The sequence below is a fragment of the Pan paniscus genome, chromosome 9 (assembly GCF_029289425.2).
Source record: "Pan paniscus chromosome 9, NHGRI_mPanPan1-v2.0_pri, whole genome shotgun sequence".
NCBI lineage: Eukaryota > Metazoa > Chordata > Mammalia > Primates > Hominidae > Pan > Pan paniscus.
The window spans coordinates 39,125,428-39,146,023 of record NC_073258.2 but is presented as its reverse complement, the minus strand read 5'-3'; positions in this window follow the sequence as shown (position 1 = coordinate 39,146,023).

Sequence of the window (20,596 nt, the reverse complement as noted above, 5' to 3'; positions counted from 1 at the left end):
GGTTTTGTAGGGCGACTTACATCACTCCCTCCAGGTCTAACTCACAGGCCAACATCTCAGGGGCTTTTCTAGGCCATCCTCTCTGATGTTGCTGCTCCAGCCACTACTATTCTCACTCCTAGCAATATGATTTCTTCATAGAATTTATCCCCCTCAGCCAAGCATCATATATTTCTTTGTTAGCATGTTTATTTTCAGTCTCCCTCTCCTCTCTGTAAGCTACATGATGGCAGGGCCATACAGTCTTGTTATAGCTGGCAGATAGTACTTACTGAATACATATTTATTGAGTAAATGAATAAATGAATGAATGCTGGATGATTGAAAAGAGTAATTCAAAGAGAAACGAAATCAATTTAACAAATTTGCTGATTTGATTGTTGAAAACAAAGTTTGTTTCCATCTTTTAGAAAGAGACAGTACGTAAATATGAACCTAGTGCTTCTTAAATGTTTCCACTGAAGAACCCAGAGTGGGTGTAAATATACACACCCAAGAGTTCATGCTTATAAACAGCTAGATATTATGCTTTTCATAATAATTCTGCAAATGATATTTTCAATTATCCATGTGTAAAACTGCTGATCCAGAAAGAGGGAGCACGGCTATATTGTGGCTTAGAGATCTCTCTTGCACACTGCACTGCAGTAAATTCCAGCTTGAGAAGCACAGATGAGCATGAATTGTACAAGCTCACACCTCCTTTTCAAGGAATTTAACTCATTTTTCTCTGAATCAGTTTCCAATACATAGTAGGTGCCCTGCCCATATTCTCTTTTTGAAAATTCCAGCTCATGCCCAGCCCTTGATGAAATCACATGCTTGAATGGTTGTGTTTCATACCACAAAACCTTGCTCCCTCTAGCCACAGCTCATTGATCAAGGTATGGACCTCTGACACAGAAGGAATCAATCAGATCCACTCTCTTAAGAAAATAGATGTGGATGGGTACATGGCTCTGAAAAATCACAGAAGATCAGGGTCAACTCTGTGCCATGAAAATTCAAAGCCACCTCAAAAACAGTTACATAGCATGTAGAATAGTGGGAAAAGCCAGCCTACTGACAGAAATAGGAAATAAAGGCAGTGCCTACACAGAAAACAGACCTGAGAAAAACAGGTGCCTGAGAGAAGAGAGGATCTTCGCTTTCCACGTTAGTCTCCATTTATCCTTGCTGCTTCTGGTTCCCAAATCTCATTTCTGCATTCCCTAACTTTATTTATCTGGGACATTTTACTGTTGGCTTTCAAAAAAACCTATTTTTAAATTTAATCATCTGAATGGGTTTCTGTTTCTCTACATCAAATAAATCGCTGACTTCCATACCAAAAATTTAAAAACTGGAAGAAGGATCATTTCAGAAAAACTGTGCTACAAACCTCTTGTTTTGAGGTTGTGTATATTTATTTTGTTTTTTGAAAATAAATGTTTCTTTGCTTCTGCTGGGAGGCAGTAGGACCCAGGATCCATGCCCAAGTTGTGCCCTGTCCCAAGAACAATGGATCAAGGGAGTGCAATGGACTGAATGTTTGTGTTGCCCCACAAGTCATACGTTGAGACCCTAATCCTATGCCAGAGTACTAGCTTGATCTCTTCCCACCTCATGAGGATACAATGAGAAGTTAGCAGTCTGCAGCCCAGAAGGGGACCCTCACCAGAACCCAACTGTACTGGAATCCTGATCTCAGACTTCCATCCTCCAGAACTGTGGGTAAAAAAATCTGCTTTTATATGCAGTCTTTGGTGCTTTGTTATAGCAGCATGAACCACGGGTGGCAAGGTAGACATGCTTCTGATGCATCTTTCACAGCTGCTGGGCATAGCCTTCAAGGCCATTCCTAGAAAATCCTAAGGGTACAATTTACCAAGGTTTCCATAGGACAAGAAGCACCATCTGAGAGAGTGCAGACACTCAATGTTAGCAAGAATGAACTGTGAAACTTAAAAAAAAATACTTTTCTAAACTATCAATATTTTTTTAAATTGACAAACCATTCTGTGAGAAAGATGTGATATTTTCCTATCCTCACAACGGAAAATATTATAAAATTGTTGTCAAACAAAAGTGATTAAATATAACCAAAAAATAAAACCAAAAAAACCATATTAGAGAGATGTGTCAGACAGATGCATATACTTAATAGTAATGAGATTGTATATTTTTGGATTTCATAATGCTGATGGCATTTGTCAGCTCTTTAAAACTTTTTAATTTATAAGTTATCATTTCTTTTCCCATTCTAAATAAATATCAATTTTGTGAGTAATTTTATAGTCATAATTTTGTATTATTTTTTCTTAAAGATAATTTTCAAAATTGCTTAAGTTTCAGACCTTGTGAAACCTGAATCCACCATGTCCACATGTCACATTAAGAAACTGAGGTATGGAGAGGTTAGGAAAGTAGTCCAAGGTAGCAGAGCTGAAAGTGGAGCCAAGATTTAAACTGAGGAAGTTTGGATCCATTATGTTACATCGTTTTTTGAACTACCACAAAACTTGACTCCACTGAAATGACTGACGTATGTTTGAATGACTTTGAAGTGTTCACATACCTGTTTACCTGATCAGAATCTGAGCTCTTTGGGGCACAATGTATCCTTATTTGTATACCTAACAAATACTTCAATAAAGCACAGTAAAATGCTCATTAAAAGTTTGATCAAAAGATTAATGCATAGGCCAGGCGCGGTGGCTTACGCCTGTAATCCCAGCACTTGGAGAGGCCGAGACAGTGGGATCAAGAGGTCAGGAGATGGAGACCATCCTGGCTAACAGGATGAAACCCTGTCTCTACTAAAAATACAAAAAATTAGCCGGGAGTCGTGGCGGGCACCTGTAGTCCCAGCTACTTGGGAGGCTGAGAATGGCATGAACCTGGAAGGCAGAACTTGCAGTGAGCCCAGATCGCGCCACAGCACTCCAGCCTGGGCGACAGAGCGAGACTCCGTCTTAAAAAAAAAAAAAGAAAGAAAAAAAGATTAATGCATAAATGAATGAAGGAGTGAACCCTTTTCATTCCCACTTTTCAGGTGACATACTCCGATTCAGAGGAAGACCAAACAGGAGCTGACAGCCTGGAGAAAGCCACACTAACGTCTTTGGATCTGTGATTCCCAGTCCTTAGGTTGAGGACCCTGAGGAGTCAAGACGCAAATACTGGAACCATAATGTGCAACAGCATCTGTAAATAAATGAGTGCATAAGGCCCCTTCTGTGAGGGTAGCCAAATTTATTAAAAATCAAAAGGGTTCATTATATATGGAACAAGTTGATAACCACTGCTTTCCACTAAAATTCAACATTTTTTCCCCTATCACTCTGAACTAGGGAGACCAGAGTGAGGTAAAATAGTTTCAGCCGGCCGGGCGCGGTGGCTCACGCCAGTAACCCCAGCACTTTGGGAGGCCGAGGCGGGCGGATCACGAGGTCAGGAGATCGAGACCATCCTGGCTAACACGGTGAAACCCCGTCTCTACTAAAAATACAAAAAATTAGCCGGGCAAGGTGGTGGGCGCCTGTAGTCCCAGCTACGCAGGAGGCTGAGGCAGGAGAATGGCGTGAACCCCGGGGAGTGGAGCCTGCAGTGAGCCGAGATTGCGCCACTGGACTCCAGCCTGGGCGACAGCAAGACTCCATCTCAAACAAACAAACAAACAAAAAATAGTTTCAGCCCAGGGAAAGGGATCGGCATAAAGAGTTGAGATAAACCACTGTGTCAAGCAAAGTGGACAGCCTGGGATGAGGGAGTTGAACAAGCTGGTTCTTTGAAGAAGAGAAATCCAGAATCAAGTTAACAAAAGGAAGCATAAACACAGCAGAGGCCGGTGCACAAAAAGTGACAGAATATGTGATAATATCTAGGAACACCTTTTAAAATGGTTAATGTGCTATCAAACGTTGTATACAGCTCTCCACCTTTGCTGTTTCTAGAATTAATTGTGATGTGGACCGGGAAACCAACAGCACAATTCCCTTGCAAAACAGCCGCAGCTCGCAGGACCTTCCTTTTAGACTCACAGAAAGACACATGAAGCTTGAATCAGCCAAATAGGGCAGGGGAACCAACTTTAACAGCCCAGTGAGGAAGAGCCGACAAGAAGATACCAGGCCTCTGGTATCCAGAGATCCAGTCTGTCTGACAATCTTTCCTGCATCAACTAGCATTAAAGGCAATCAGTGTGGAAAACTGTCAGGCCTGCATGACATTTTAGTTTTATTCCCTAATGCCTTTTTTTGTGCTTATATGGTGAAAATAGATAGAAATATGGTTAACTTGTGGTTCTTTTTTATTTGGAGTTTGAAGGATTTTTCCAAGTAATGAGAAAGCCTGGCCTCCTGGGACAAAGATATTCATTCAGTGAGCAGAAAAAAATATTGCTCAGAGAAAAATGAATTGAGAGCTCCATGAGAAAGGACATACTACTGAAGACAATTTTGTTTCTAGAACGACACTAAACCCAGAGGATAAAGCCCCAGAGAAGCTGTGGTCTGGGGGCCCTGTGAAAGAGACATACGCACAGTCATTTAAGTTATGTGAGCAGAATTCCCAAGCCTGTGAGGGCTCTTCCTACAACCAAGCTGAGACTGGGTGGTATGGGTTGAATTGTACCCCTACCCCCCAAAAAAGGGCATGTTAAGATTCCAAAGCTCCACGCTCCAGAACGTGACCTTACTTGGAAATAGGATCATTGCAGATGTTATTAGTTACTATGAGGTTACGCTTGAGTAAAGTGGGCCCCTAATTCACTATGACTGGTGCCCTTATAAGGAGATGGCCTTGGGAAGACACAGAGACACACAAGAAGGATGCCATGTGATGACAAAGGTGGAGATGAGAGTTACGTGTCTGTATACCAAGGAATTCCGCAGATTGCCAATGAACCACCGGAATGTAGGAGGAGGCAAGGCAGGATTTCCCTATAAGTTTCAGATGGAGCATGGCCCTGAGAACACATTAATTTCGACCTCCTTTCTAGCCTGCAGGTTAGTGAAACAATAAATGTCTATTGTTTTAAGCCACCCAGTTAATGACACTTCATTATGGCAGCCCTGGCAAACTAATAGGATAAGGTAAGGTGAGCCTAAATAGCCTGGGCCAAGGAAAAGAGTTAGCATGGGAATGTCTAGCTGAAAGAATGGTGTATGCTCACTCTACATTAGGAGGATGGAAATAATTATCATAGTTATGTATGTATGTAACATGAATTCTATTTTTTTAGGAAAGGAGGCTAAAGCAAATCACCGCAAGTCCAAAGTCTTTTTCTATCCATCAAATTGCTTATATAACTTCATCAAAACAATTAGTTTCAAAGAATTAAGTGTTAAATAAAAGGATGAAATTTTCCCAAGTGCAATTTCCATTTTTCTTTCTTAAGTGATTTCAAGGCAGGCTAGTATCTTAAGATCATGACTCTGAATAAGAATTATCAAATAGTACATTGTCAGTGTTCTAACCTAGCACACTAATAGTTATGGGCTTTAGCTTTAGCACACCCAGGTTCAAATCCTGACCAAACAAACCAATGACTTGTATGTAACCTTAGGCAAGTTATAAACTCCCTATATGTGTTATCTTATCTAAAATTAGATATGTGAACAACTGTCATTTATTCTTGCTCATGCATCTGAGGGTCACCCAGGGGTTGACTGGTCTAGGCCAGGTTGGGCTAGGTTCAGCTTCAAGCTGCAAGCAGGTGGAGATCATGTTATCTCCGTGTGTCTCATATCCTCCTTGGACCAGCAGGCTAGTCAGAATGTCAGAAATACAGATCCACCAGATCTTCTTTTGCTCTTAGCTGGTAACTGGCATGCTGTCACTTCTGCTCACATTCTGTGAGTCATAACAAGTCAAATGGCCAAGTCCAACACCAGTGGATCAGGGAAATGTATACTGTCTCTAGTTAGGGGAGAAGGAATTTGCAGGCTGAATATTTGCTGAATAATTCAAATTATCACATTCCCTGAATATGTCTCCTTACCTGCAAAATGGAGATAATAATAGTACCTAATAGAGTTGTAGAATTGTCTTCATTTACAAACTGGAAGATTTCACATAAAGACCCAGATTTTTCCCTTTAAAATTAAAAAAAAAAAAAAATCTGGGATACTAGGTTCACAGTTCCACCTGGCAATAATTGACTGGATATTAAGTGGACTTTCCCAATTTTAGAAGAATTTGCCAGATTCTCTATGTAGCGCAACAATTCATAAATTTAAGTTGTCTCTTCAGCACCTGTCAGCATCTGAGCTGTAGCCTTTGCAGCAAACCAAGCCAGGTGTATGTGGAGTGTTGTGCTAAAGCCCCCCTCTAGCATGTTTTCCCCAAAGAACCTCATAGACGAACACTGTGAGGCCAGAGAAAAAGACCAGAATGAAGTTCAAAAGCGACTCCTCTATGAGGACATCTTCCTCCCACTGGCTGGGCTCCCAACTTACATGATTGGGAAGGTTATTTTATAACATAGAGACAAGGGAGCCTTTGGATCCAATAAATCTTTATTGTTCGATTCTCAAAATTCTCTTGGAAATTTCAAAATGCAGGGCTCCTATAGAATCTGCAGTTGAGTATTGTGTACTTTGACTTTCTCTTCCCAAACAGGATTTTCAGGGCTGTAACCTGAAAGGCCAGGTACAAGCCGAAGGTTGAATTCTCATTGTCAAACTTAACTGTACATCACAAAAATTAAACAAACGAGGGGATTTTTAGGTCCCCACCCTTACTGAATTTCTTAGGATAGTATACTGAAAATCTGACTTTTTTTTCCTGTTGATTTTGATGAGCAGGTAAATTTAATAACTGCAGGTAAAGATCATCCCAGGAAATGTTGTGATGCAGGAAAGAGCTCAGAGGAAAAAAACAAAGGTTTCTCTTCTGTGCTGTGAATATCACAGACAGGCACTGTTTGGTCTGCCTTTTATTTGAAGTCAATTATCAAATTTTTGAGCTTGGAAAGAGTAGTTGAACAGAATGTTTCCCCATTTGCACAGGAATCTATGTCAACTGTACTCCTTTATGATAGCCTGAGTGTGATTCCTCGAAGAGTAAATAAAAGCTAAGTGATTACTTTTCAAACTGTTATTCCCTGCTGTGAGCATTATCCAATGAAAGCTATATCATAAGATCTTCTATTACCTCAATAGCAGCAAATTACACATGAGAAGATCACAGGCCACAGCATAGATGTACATTGGGTAAGGCTGTGAGCCTGGATACTCATCATTTGATAGTCGTGAATCCATAAAACTCTAATTACCTGGGTATTTGAATGTCCTGGGATTTGCATTTCTTACTGGGAAGCCAGCATTTAAATTTTATTTTTATAATCTAACACCTATAGACAAGTTATATAGCAATGAACTCAACTCTGAAAAGTCAGTATTGCTTTATAAAAGTAATATCAAAAGTTATTTAATAATACAGATGCTCAATCCCTCCTGCAAGTCCAAAACTTCTTCAAGAAGTTTCAAAAATCAAACTTTTCTTCATAATTCATTTGGCAGTAAAACCTGACCTCAACTGAAATTCTGTTGTGGCAAAACCTGACCTGGACTGGTGTGAGGCTATTCATGGTCTTTGTATAAACCACTCAGTGTAAATATTTACACATTTCACTAAAGAACTATTAATATGTTTGATTATGAGATGTTTCTTTAGACCCACTAATGGTATCACACCCAGCATATGTATTATATTACCTTTATAACAGCTGAATGTTTTTAAATTGCTAAATACACCTTTCTCCAAGAGTTTCAGAGAAGAGACTCGGGACCTGGGTTATTGAAATAACTTTTAATTTTCTTTTTATAAAGTAATCATATTTTCAGAACTGGAAATCAAGCATATCCATTTGACTGCTCATACAGTCATGAATATTATCTGGCACTTACTCTTCAGTGATGAATAGGCAAACAAATTCATTGTCAGAATCAATAAACCTGAATTGAGTGCCTACTATGTGTAAGTACCTTTGCTCTGTGTTCTTATATTCATTACCTAATCTGATTTGTAGTCCTTGTCTGAGTAAGGTATCCTTAAACTGCATCATTAAGAATAAGAAATTGAGGCTCAGTGAGGTTTTGTGATTAGTCCAGGATCATGCAGCTGGTAACAAACATAACTTGACTTCAAAGCTAGGTCACCTAAAGATAATTTTCAAGATCATTAAGGAGATGGGCCCAAAATTAGATAACGTTCACAATACCCAGAAATGCCAGAAGTGGGGGCATGTGGATTTCTGTGTTCTGCCTTCACTAAATCTCTGTCTAGTGATGAGCCCTCATGTTCTACCATAATATATGCAGACATCTTCCATTTAAATACAACCACTTAACCTCCAACCTCCATTTTGCACACTTCTGGTCAAATATCTTAGAGCAAGGGAATAGTACTGCCTTGACACTAATGGCAGTCCAAGAATTTAATGACACTTGTGTACCCTGCCATTAGCCACTCTCGCTGCCTTCTCACTTTAAGGAATTTTAAAATTCAAATGACAAACCTGTTAATCTTCTTAGACATAACAATCAAACAAGACCATGACCCATTGAGCTTCAAAACCCTCTGTATAAACCCACTGCTCCTGCTAGGGTCTGAATGTTTGTGTCCCCCCAAAACTCATATATTGAAATCCTACCCCCCAAGATGATGGTATTAGGACATGAGGTCTTCTAGGAGATGACTAGGTCATGAGGGTAAAGCCCTCATGAATAGGATTAGTGATAAAAGAGGCTTCAGAAAGCTGCCTTGCCCCTTCAACAATGTGAGGACACAGCAAGAAGGTGCCATCTGTGAGAAAGCAGTCCCTCGTCAGACACTAAATCTGCTGGTGCCTTGATCTTGGACTTCCCAGCCCCCACAACTGTGAAAAATAAGTTTCTGTTGCTTATAAGCAACCAAGTTTATAGTATTTTGTTATAACAGCCCAAGTGCTAGCATGCTCATGCTCACACGCACACTCTTTCTCTCTCTCCCTTTCTCTCTCTCTGTGACAACAAAAGTGAGAAGTCGGCCATCTGCAAGTCAAGAAGAAGAGCCTTCACCAGAACCCAACCATGCTCACACCCTGATCTCAGCCATCCAGCCTTCAGAACTGTGAGAAAATACATTTCTGTTCTTCAAGCACATCATAGTCTATGGTATTTTGTTACGGCAGCCAGAGCAGACTCGACATTTGGGATGCGGAAAGATGGCTGAAATATGTCACTAAAATGTACCACTCCAGTCTAACTGAAACTTTGTAACTCTTTAATCAGAATCTCCCTTTTTCCCATCCCTCCTCCACATCAGCCTCTGGTAACCACATTTCTACTCTCTATTTATATGAAATAGACCTTTTAATACTTGTATATAAAAAGTATATTTTTAAACTTTCTTTTTTATACTGAAATCATACAGTATTTGTCTTCCTGTGCCTGGCTTACTTCACTTATAAATTTTAGTGATCTATTGTACTCCATGGTCACAGTAATAATAATGTATTATATATTTAAAAATTGCTAAATACTAGATTTTTAATGATCTCACCACAAAAAAGTTGGTGAGGTGATAGATATGTTAATTGGCTTGACTTAGTCTTTCTACAGTGTACAATTGGGCAAAATATCACATTGTACCCTATCAATACATATAATTATTATTTACCAATCTAAATAAGTTGTTAAAAAGAATGAAATGTGGTTGTTTCATTAGAACTCCACAGGTACCTCATAAACACTAGGAAATATTCCATGAATATATGGCTTTCTGAAATAAAAACAATTATTAAAACAGTAATCATCACTGAGTGCCTACAATATACCATGTAAGTCATATTATCTCTGATTTCCACCATACCTATGTGTTTCATTCTTGTGAGTTTTTGAGTCCAGATGCTTTAGAAAGCTGTCCAGTAGTGACAAGCAGCTGGTCAGCAGTAGGGTAGGGATTCAAGCCCAGGTTAGTTTGAATTCAAGCCCTATGTTCTCTACTCCTATCAATTTTGCCTTTCCATAAAAAGAAGGAGCACACACAACAGGTTTTAACAGAAGTCATAGGCAGCCTTTACTGTAGGCATAGAGAAGGCTGCTCACCTGACATGATAAAACAATCGACTCAGCTCAAAATATCTCCCATTACTCATGTCTAAAATTCCTATCACAAATTCACTCATTACGTTGAGCTTTGGCCATTTCTAACATCTCTTTTAACTTTCTTCATCGAGAAATAATAAATGAAACCCCAGATAGGTGAAGTCCAATGTGTTTGTCTGTTCTGTTCAACTAACAAACACTAAACACCTATTATATACAAGGGACGGCATTAAACTTGCCAGGAATATAAAGAATCATAAGACACTCTTCTGTGGTCCCTTACAATACAGAGCTGTCAGCTATTGAGAGAAGGAAGCTGGCACTTACGATGTCTAAATGTACAAAGTACTTTCAAGTAAATTACACCCCAAAAAAGCTAGTATTGACAAGTGCTTAAGAAAAGTCCTGATATACCCCACATATCAGGACTCCCTACAAATGTGATACATACATGTTAGTTTTTATTATTTGAACTTGTTGCCACATGCATGCTCTATTTTTAAAACATTAAGAATAAAAAGAAAAAAAGTTAATTGGAACTAAATCTGAATTGAATCTGAATGTCTCTCAGTTGATATGCTGATTTCAATACAAAATGTTTCTAATTTTCTTTTACTTTGACCAATACCTACCAAGAAGACAGAACTTTGTATTTTCTCCTCATCATGCACTTATTCATTTAATTCCATATTCTCTAACTCTGTATGAGATCTTTATGGAACGTGTAAGGCCTTATATGAGGCACATAGTACCATTCAAGGATAATTCAAATAAATAATATAACAGATTTACAAACAATGTGCTATGAGTTTACCCAGTAGAAGGAAGGGTCATATCTAGTTAGAATGCAATCAGGCTACTCTTCCAGCCTACCTGTCTAGGATGGAACCGAGAGGCAGACTGGTACCTGAGCGACCCCACCCAGAGCATGCCAGCACATGACTACAGTATATGGAGCCAAAATACCAGCAAGAAATCACATATCACCCAACATCCCTGGCTGTCCTTACACAGTTATCTAGAAGAAACAGGCTTAGGTATGCAGTAAGCTAAATAAGTCAAGATGACAATGGAAGAGATGCTCTGGGTGCACTGTTAAGACAATGTTCCCTCTGGGAACTGAAGGAGGTGGAGATGGCTGTAGGCTGATGCAGGCAGGCAGAGACTTTTTCCATTATGAACCAGACACCCAGGTTTACACAGGCATTTTCTTCTCTAACAGGAAGAGCAAGACCGCTAAGATTCGGTTTTCATCTTTCCCTAGTGCTACTCTCCTGACACTTATTACAAGTCAAGCAGCAATACAGCACTGTCCTCAAGGGAGAATATTCTCTCATTTTGACTGTCATGTCAGAGAGAAGGCAGAGGAATGAGGTTATTTGTTCTTGGTGTAAATTTCTTTTCACTTCCTTTATGGCCAAGTCAGAAACGAGCAAGGCCATAGAACTTGCAAGTGGGCACAGCTGGTGAAAGGACTCCATGCTTTCTGCACACGCACTCCACTACCTAGCAATTAATTTCTAAATCCATCATTTAATTATTAGCCCTAAAGGACACTGAAAATGAACACCACTGCAGCATTTACATATTTAATCAGATTAGACCACTGACTTTCAGATCCTGGCAATTAACTGGTCTCCATGTCCCTTTTTCAATACTTAAATTACTTCTCTCTTATATTGGGGTGCCTGTGTTCACTCTGTGATATTTTATGTTGAAAAATTAATTGTTCTATTTCTGCATCATTATATGTGTAGGCTATTGCAAACAAACTTACCTCTTGCTGTCCTAAATAATAATGACTTAATGAAGAAACTGTGCAAGGTTCTAGCTAATGAGATATATGCTTATAACTACAAACATCCTATTTTCCCTTTAAATAGGAAATCAATTAAGTGAAATCAGATGAACCAGATTTCTTTCCATTTATGTAAGGTCAATAAAGAAGGCATCCTTCCAAAAGAATATAGTTTTTGCTTCTCTATTGGCTAATTAAACCAGCATGTCACACAATCCTTAAATGCAGCTCTATCTTTCCAGATATTATCTAAAAAGATCTATGAGTTTTAACTTGAACAGCCTAAATTCGAGACTCAAAGCAACATTGACAACAAAGCAAAGCAGGTTTAATATACTCTTATTGTGAAATAGCCCTGCTGTTGGCAAGGTCTCCACATCTTTCTGGAATGATCTCAAATGGGAACATTTGGGAACCAGAAGAGATCAGGAATGTGCATAAAGTACGTTGTTCCCTTACGGATGAATTAAAAAATGTAACAGGCAGAAAGACAGTATAGAATGGTTTAAGAGGACAGACTCTATAGTGGGTAAGAGCTGGCTGCGTGTCCCAGATGTGTCATATTAAGTCCACATGTATGACCTCAAGCAGGGTACTAATGTCCCCTTAATGATAGCTACAACATCTCTAAAACAGGGATAATAATGGCATCCACCCTAGAGGGTGGCCAGGAGGATTAAGTGAGAAAATGCAAGTAATAAATTTAGCCCAGTGACTGGTATATAGTAAGAGACAACGTAACTTCAGTGGTTATTTTAATACTTCATTGATAGGCTATGTCTCCCACTGACCTAGGCCTGAAATGACTGTGGTCCTTATTAAATTTTGAAACTCTCAGACTTTGTAAAATCTCAGAAGGCAAGGATGGTAGCAATGGTTTTAGTACCAGTTCAACACCCAAAAACTGTGTGATCTGGAACTCAGTCTAATTCTGTTATAAAATACATAAGCTGATTCCCACATTAAAAAAATTAATATTACTAACCAGGCCAAATTCATTCATTCCTACCTAATCTACAAGGGTGAGATTTTGAAAAAATACATTTGAGGGGATAGGCAAGACCTTGAACTTTAGGTAACTGTCATGGTTCTCCAGAATGCCACTGATCAAGTCTTTCAACCTGGAGTCAACGGGAACTACTTCAATAAAGAACAAGCCATGTGTAAGTCTCCAACTTTATTCATTTCACTTAACAAGCATGTATTGAGGGGCTACTTCATGCCAGGAGCTGGTGTTTTTTTGTTTTTTTCTTCTGAAGCTCCAACAAGTTCAACCCCATGCTAATTAAGCAGAAGAAATTATCTGGATACTTCTCAAAAATCTCAAGTGCCAAGTTTCTGTTGCCCTCAGCAGCTGCAGCAAATTAGAGCAGAAAGGCTTTCAAGGAAGGGTTTGTAAGCTCAAAAAAAGATCTATTTTTAAAGAAAATTACTTTTCTGAATTTTAAAGAAATCCATGCTTATATTTAAATTTTTCAGACAATACAGAAAGGTATAAGTAAGAAATAAGTCTCCCATTGCCTCCCCACCCAAAGATCACTACTGATAGTCTACAGATTTTTATAAGCAAATGTATAAAGATACATATATATAACTATAAACTGCTTTGCAAGATGATTTGTTCACTAAATATATAATTGTGTCTTTCCATATCAACATAGGGGTTTAAAATTGCATTATCACTTTTAATGCCTTCATTTTTTTCCTGTGTATGGAAGTGCTGTGTTATATTTTACCAAACTTTCTCTCTGGACATTTAAGTGGTTTTCTTTTTTTTTTTCATAGATTCATTTAATTACTCAACAGCTAAGTATAGACTACCTGCAATGTGTCTGAAATTATTTCAGGTTGAGAAAATACAGCCATGAGAAAGAGAGGCAAAATTTCTCTCCTCATCAACCTTACCATCTGGAGGGGAAGACAGTAACAAAATAAAGAGACAAAGACAGAAGACAGATGACTATGTTTGATAGTCAGGAGATAAATATATTTTATATATGCTTCTTCGTGCATTTGTCCAGTTACTGAAATTGGAAGGTCTTTTTTATTATTAAATTATGACTAATTTTTCTACTCTGTAGTTGATAATCTGGACAAAATAATCCTGACAAGTATACAATGTCTTCCAGGTGAGCTGTCATTGTCCATGCCCTAAAAACCTCTCTGGATCAGGTTGCAATAAGAGGAAATGAGTTTTCCTCAACCTCTGGCTCCTTGCTGCCTACTGAAATGTCAGCCTTTCAATCATCAGCCAGATGTGTCCCCACTCATTCTAAGTGGAAACCCAGAGTGTTTTCACAGGCATTTCTCTTTTCCAAATAAAAGATTACATAAGCAGCTAACATACTGTCTCTTACCCAAACGCCTACTACTATTAATAAGTTGCAGTGCTGGTTGTGATTAATATTTGATAGCCATCCACCTAACTGTCCTTGTGAAATATTTGTTTTCTTTTATTACTAGTGGTGCAAACTGGAGTGCTGACTCTTCTTCATCCGCCCAATCAGGTATCTGAAAAACCAAGCTGCTCTGGATTTTGTGTGTTGTCAGAATCTGCAGTGAATTCAAGGATGAACAGAGTAATGCTGGAGATCAGCAAGGACATGAAGAAAAATCTTCTCTGTTAGCCTGGATCTGACATTTCTATAATAAACTGTCACTGTCTGCTGCTTCAAAGATGCTGTCAACTAACAGAAAGGGCAGACAGACCTTTAAACGTCACCAAAAACCCAAGTACAAGTGATGTAACCAAACAGCTAATATTTACTGAGCGTCACCTATGTACTAGGCATAGTTCCAAATGCCTTATGTATAGTAATTTATAACATATCATTGGGGTAGGCACTATTATTACCCTATTTTTAGAGAAAAGGAAACTAAGGCACAAAGAAGTTATTTGCCCATGAGTGAAGACAGTCATCAGTTCCCACAATTTGCCTCCAGAGCTGTTACTCTTAAATACTGCAGCACAAGCTCACACACACACACACATCACACATCACTCATACAAGGAACAGACCATACCACACACACATCACACATCACTCATACAAGGAACGGACCACACCACAGACATGTATCATATATATATACGTGTGTGTGTGTGTGTATGTGTGTGATCTGTGTATATATAGGACATATATATATACCGCAAACCTGCCACATACCACATATCACATAAATACCACACAAACGTACACATGCACACACCACACACTCAACCAAACACTCATCCATACATTCCCTATCCATCCTCAAATTTAGCCAATTACTAAGTAGTAAACACAAAAGGTGAACTACTTATGAAAATATTTCAAGATATGCTAAGTCCATTCCTTCTGTAAGGTGGAGGTGGGAGACTAGGTCCTTCACAGGTGTATTAGTCCATTTTCATACTGCTATGAAGAAATACCCAAGACTGGGTAATTTATAAAGAAAAAGAGGTTTAATGGACTCACAGTTCCACATGGCTGGGTGGGCCTCATAATCATGGCAGAAGGCAAAGGAAAAACAAAGGCACTTCTTACATGGTGGCAGGCAAGAGAGCATGTGCAGGGGAACTGCCCTTTATAAAATCATCAGATCTCATAAGACTTATTCACTATCACAAGAACAGAATGGGAAAACTCGCCCCCATGATTCAGTTACCTCCCACCAGGTTCCTCCCATGACGTGGTAATTATGGGAGCTACAATTCAAGATGAGATTTGGGTGGGGACACAGCCAAACCATATCAACAGGGTTGACTTGAGAATTATATGTGATATACGGGCAAAGGTTTGGTGACACAAAGGTGCTCTACAAACGTGCTATTCTGCAGCTTAGAGATCTCAGATGAGGTTTGGGCTCAGGAGGATAAGTTGCAACCACATCCCTCACTCAGGTGTCTAACAGTTCACAGCAAGTCACAGAGCACCTGTCTGCAGCTGAAAAGGTGGCCCTAACTTTTCAGGCTGCCATTCAAAGCATTTAGCTACTACACATCTCTGGGACTTTCCCATATGAATGCTCCTCTCTGGCATACTGAATGGATCTTTTTCCTTTGTGCATTCCTGCCCGTGCTAGATACGACCCCTTCTTTTTTTCCTACCAAAACCCAAACCATCCACCCTGGCCTAGCTCAGTTTTTCCAGTACCATGAAGTTTCCTCTGACCCTTTCATCCCCTGCAAACCTCTTCATCTTCTAAATGTCTACAGCCTGTGTTATCTGTATCACCAGTGTGGCATTTTGATTGTTAGCTATGTCCTAAGATTGAAATGCTGTATTGTATTCTAGTTGCCCAGAGACTCTTTTCCCATTTATTATTCAATGACTTCCATTGCTTTAGAGGGATAGCAAAACAGCAATTATTGACTTCAAGGTTCAAAATTGAATTCTGAAACTTAGAAATAAATGGACTCTTAAAAGAAACGTGCTTTTGATTTGTGAGACCCTAGCTTTTTGCAAGAGAAAGGGTTTGCTGCATTCTAAAAGCTTGCCTTTAGCTATTAAGAACTAAGACCCAGAAGATATATAAACTTTATTTCATAAACATAGTTTCAGGATAATTTCATAATGACATAAAAGCAAGTTTTCCCATCCAAACTAAGATGAATTGAATGACTGAGAAAGGAGAAAAACCAGGGAGGAGAAGTGATAGCTCTAATAGCAGGGTAGTGTTGTTACCCCCTGCAATCTTCAGCCTGAGTCTTGGAAAAACTCCAGAGAGGCTTCAGGGACTAGAGAGTAGTTGTGTCTCACTTCCCAGAAGCAGGATCCTTATAGATGTCTCTACACACAGAAAGTATTAGAGCATTAACATCAAAACGGTAGTGCAGCAGGTCTACCATGAGAAGGATTAGGATCTTCCTAATAAGTTTACTAAGATAGCAGAGGTCCATCCTATGTAGCCTAACTTAGTTGATTTCTCATGCATACCTCTCAATAAATCAGATTTGCAAGAAATACATCATTTACATTCAAACAAGAAATGTTCATTTAGATGATTTCATCTCTTTTCCTCAAGCTGGCATATGTGCATAGACAGCCTAAAATGTATTTGGTTATACATTATAATGAATACATGATTAAGCATACTGAACTGGGTTATGTAAAGTGAATTCTTTGTGGTTTATAGTTGAAGGATGGATTTTTGCCAACTTATGAATGATTTGGCATAATTTGCCCATGACTGAATGGAACTGGCCATTTGTCTAAATTTGCATACTTCGCAGATTTGCTAGGTGGAGGTATTTTTTAATCTCACTTCTATTATTCTTCTATTTCTTATACTCTTTTTCAAAGAATCACTTCATACATCTTTATTGATCTCTGATATTGCAAATAAAGCCTTTTCCACAGGCTAGGAATTGTGGCAGTCTTAGGTCTCCAGGCAGGGGCCAAGAAGAAATTTATTTTTTTAAAAAAGTCTTTAAGTGTTTACGCATTGACATTCTTGCAAAGGACTAACAGCCCTTTCTAGAGCCTTATTATTATAATAAGTTTGGTTACTCGGTTTTTTAGATCACATAAATCCAGAACTCAGAAGTTAGAAGTTTAAGGGAGACTAGAAGAAGGACACACATTGATGCAGTGGGGACAGCTGATAAAATGAAAATTCTGGCAGAGGCTCCAAATCTTGGCAATAATGTAATAGTTGCTAAGTGGTCTTATATTCTAAGTCTGGTACAGGACCAACTAAGAGTACTGGCTAGGTAATTGTAAAACAAATTCAGCTGGCATAAGCCCAGCATTCTCTTGGAGAGCATTTAAGAGTTGAGGGGGAATGGCTTTGAGAGAGAGGATTTCTTGGGACAGAGTTGTCACTGCCTTGTGCATTTCCAGACCCAGTGGTGGAAGAAGGAGAAAGATCTCTTTTTCACCTTCAATCAAATTAGAGAGGCTACAGAGCTTGCTATTTGTCACTGAGACTTTGATATCTGTGATGATGGATATAATTCTTCTGCAATATGGTGGCCACTAGCCATATGTGACTACTGAGCACTTGCAACATGGCTAGTGCAGCTAAGGAACTGAGTTTATAATTTCATTTTGTTTTTATCAATCTACATTTAACTTTAAATAGCCACACATGACTATGGGATACTTTATTGAAAAACACAGTTCTAGTGTATTATTTATGAATATTTATAAGGATAATAGCTAATACATATCAATAACGTACAATGTACCAACTATTAACAGGAAACCCTTTCCTTCTGTCGTTTTTATCCTTCCTACAGCCACTTGATATAAGCACTGTCATTATCTTGATTTTATCCGTTAGGAAACCAAGGCACACAGAGAGTAAGGGACAGATTCAGAATCTAGAAGATTGAACTCTAAATTCTAGAATCTTTGCTTTTAAACATTGCTCTCTCTTTTGTAGACACATCCCTTTGATTCCCTCCCCCTTCCTCATTCCTCTCGTTAATGAGAAACAGTAGTGGGCACCGTCTCCAAAGACTCACTTGTAACTTTTGTAATGTATTTTCTTTCAGTTACACAAACTTCTAATCTTTCTCAACTACTTTGGTATATATACATGTATTTTTATATGCAACTGTGAGGCAGAATAATTCCGTTTGTCTTATTTTGTAATCATCTTTGTTGAATAGTAAGTTGATTCTTTGAAGATGAAAAGATTTTTATCTTTGAAATATATGTTTGGGAGGTCCCTGAGTACCCTCATATGTTTGATATTCAGAAACCTGAGAATACATTATCACCTCTACCTTGGAAAAATCTCATTTGGTCCATAATGAGAGTGAGGCTTGGGGGTTTTTTGACATGGTTTTCTATGCAGAAGGCACTTTCTGCTTTGACACATTAGCAAGCCACAGAGTTTCATTTGTATATTTTATTTTCCAAATGGGATAATTATATAAGGAGAAAGATTTATGCTTTTTTAACCTAGTTTCATGGAAAGCCACTGTTGATTCTATATAAGCAAGGATATTCAGCCACTGATTCCAGGTTGTTTATTATACTGCCTCCTCACTCACTATATATATCTTAGGGGTACACCACCACATGATTCCATCATAGCAATAATATAGCCCCCAATAACCCATAAATCAACAGTTAAGCTGAGTTTAAGATGAAGGCCTGGAGTAGAATAAAGGATCAGCTGGACTCAAATCCTGGAGTCGCTGTTCATTATCAATATGATTTTTAGGTAAATGCCAAAATTAGGCCAGTGCCTAAATTTTCTGATTCACAAAACGGAGTTACTAATAGTTCTTGACACATAGAAGTTTTATATATATATATATATATATATATATATATATATATATATATATATATATATATAAAATCTTTATTGAGATAATTTACCTACCATAAAACTCAGCCTTTTGAAAATGTCAAATTCAGTGGATTTTGGCACATTTTTAGTCATACAACGGTCAACATTATCTAACGTTAGGGCATTTTCATCACTCCAAGCAAAACTCCACCCCTTTGCTTTCCCCCTTTACTATGCCACTGGTAACCAATAAACTAGATGTTGTCTATAGGACTTTGCCTATTCTAGATATTTTATGTAAACATCTAGAATGTCTTTTGTGACTGGTTTCTTCCATTTGGCATAATTTTTTCAAGGCTCATCTGTGTTGTGGTATCATTCAGCATGTTATTCCTTTTCATTGCCAAATAATTAATATTACATTATATGATTACATTCTCTTCATTCATTTATCAGTTGATGGACATTTGGGTTGTTTCTACCTTTTTGTTATCATGAATGATGCTACAATGAATATTTTAGTATAATTTTTGGGTAGACATAGATTTTCATTTTTCTTAAGTACTCATCTATGAGTAGAATTTCTGAGGCATAGAGTTTTCATTTGTATTTCCCTAATGACTGATAGTATTGAATATCTTTTCATATGCTTATTAGCTACTCATATATATTTTTTCAGAAATGTTGATTCAAATCCTTTGCCTGTTTTTAACTGGGTGATTCACCTTTTAATTGTTAAGTTGTAAGATTATATATATATTTTTTTCTGGATACAAATCCTATGTTAGGTATATAATGTGCAAATATATTTTCCTACTCTATGTGTTGTTGTGGAAATCTGGATCAATGTTCTAGTTCTGAGCAATTATCCTGCAAATTCTGCCAGGTGATGGGAATAAATAGGATGCCCATCATTTGAAGGTTTTTCTTTTGGTAAAGTAAGATCAAGGGAGCTTACCAAAGCCAAGCACCATGCTCCCAAATCCTAGTAAGCAAAACTATAGCTACCAGTTATCTGGGTGTGTCACAAGACATCCTTTCCTCTCCCTTGTTGGAGGAAGACTCAGTTCCACAGCTTCACCTTAGCATTGGGCTTAGGATAAACAGTCCGTGCAACCCCCCAGAGACACATTTTTGTCCCAGACTCAATTCCAAGCTTAGGGTCAAAGCCCTAAGAAAGAAACTGGATCTGAGGGATCCAGAGGCAAATGACAACAGTGGTTAAAAGGCACAGCGCGGGTGAGCGTGGCTGATTCCTCCAGATTAAGCCAAGCCCAAGCTTCCTGTTTCACGGATAAAGGCCACGTTAGTATCCATGGCATAAATGAGGTCTCGGGAAGTCAAGCCTACTGATAGCATGGGAGATACAGCATATGTGGGTAAGAGCAGATGATTCTCACTCCCTAGATCCCCCTGCTTCATGGGTGCAAGTCGCTTTGACACTAATGGTGGTGCCTGCCAAGGTCACTGGAACTCAGGTATGCAAGGAGGGAAG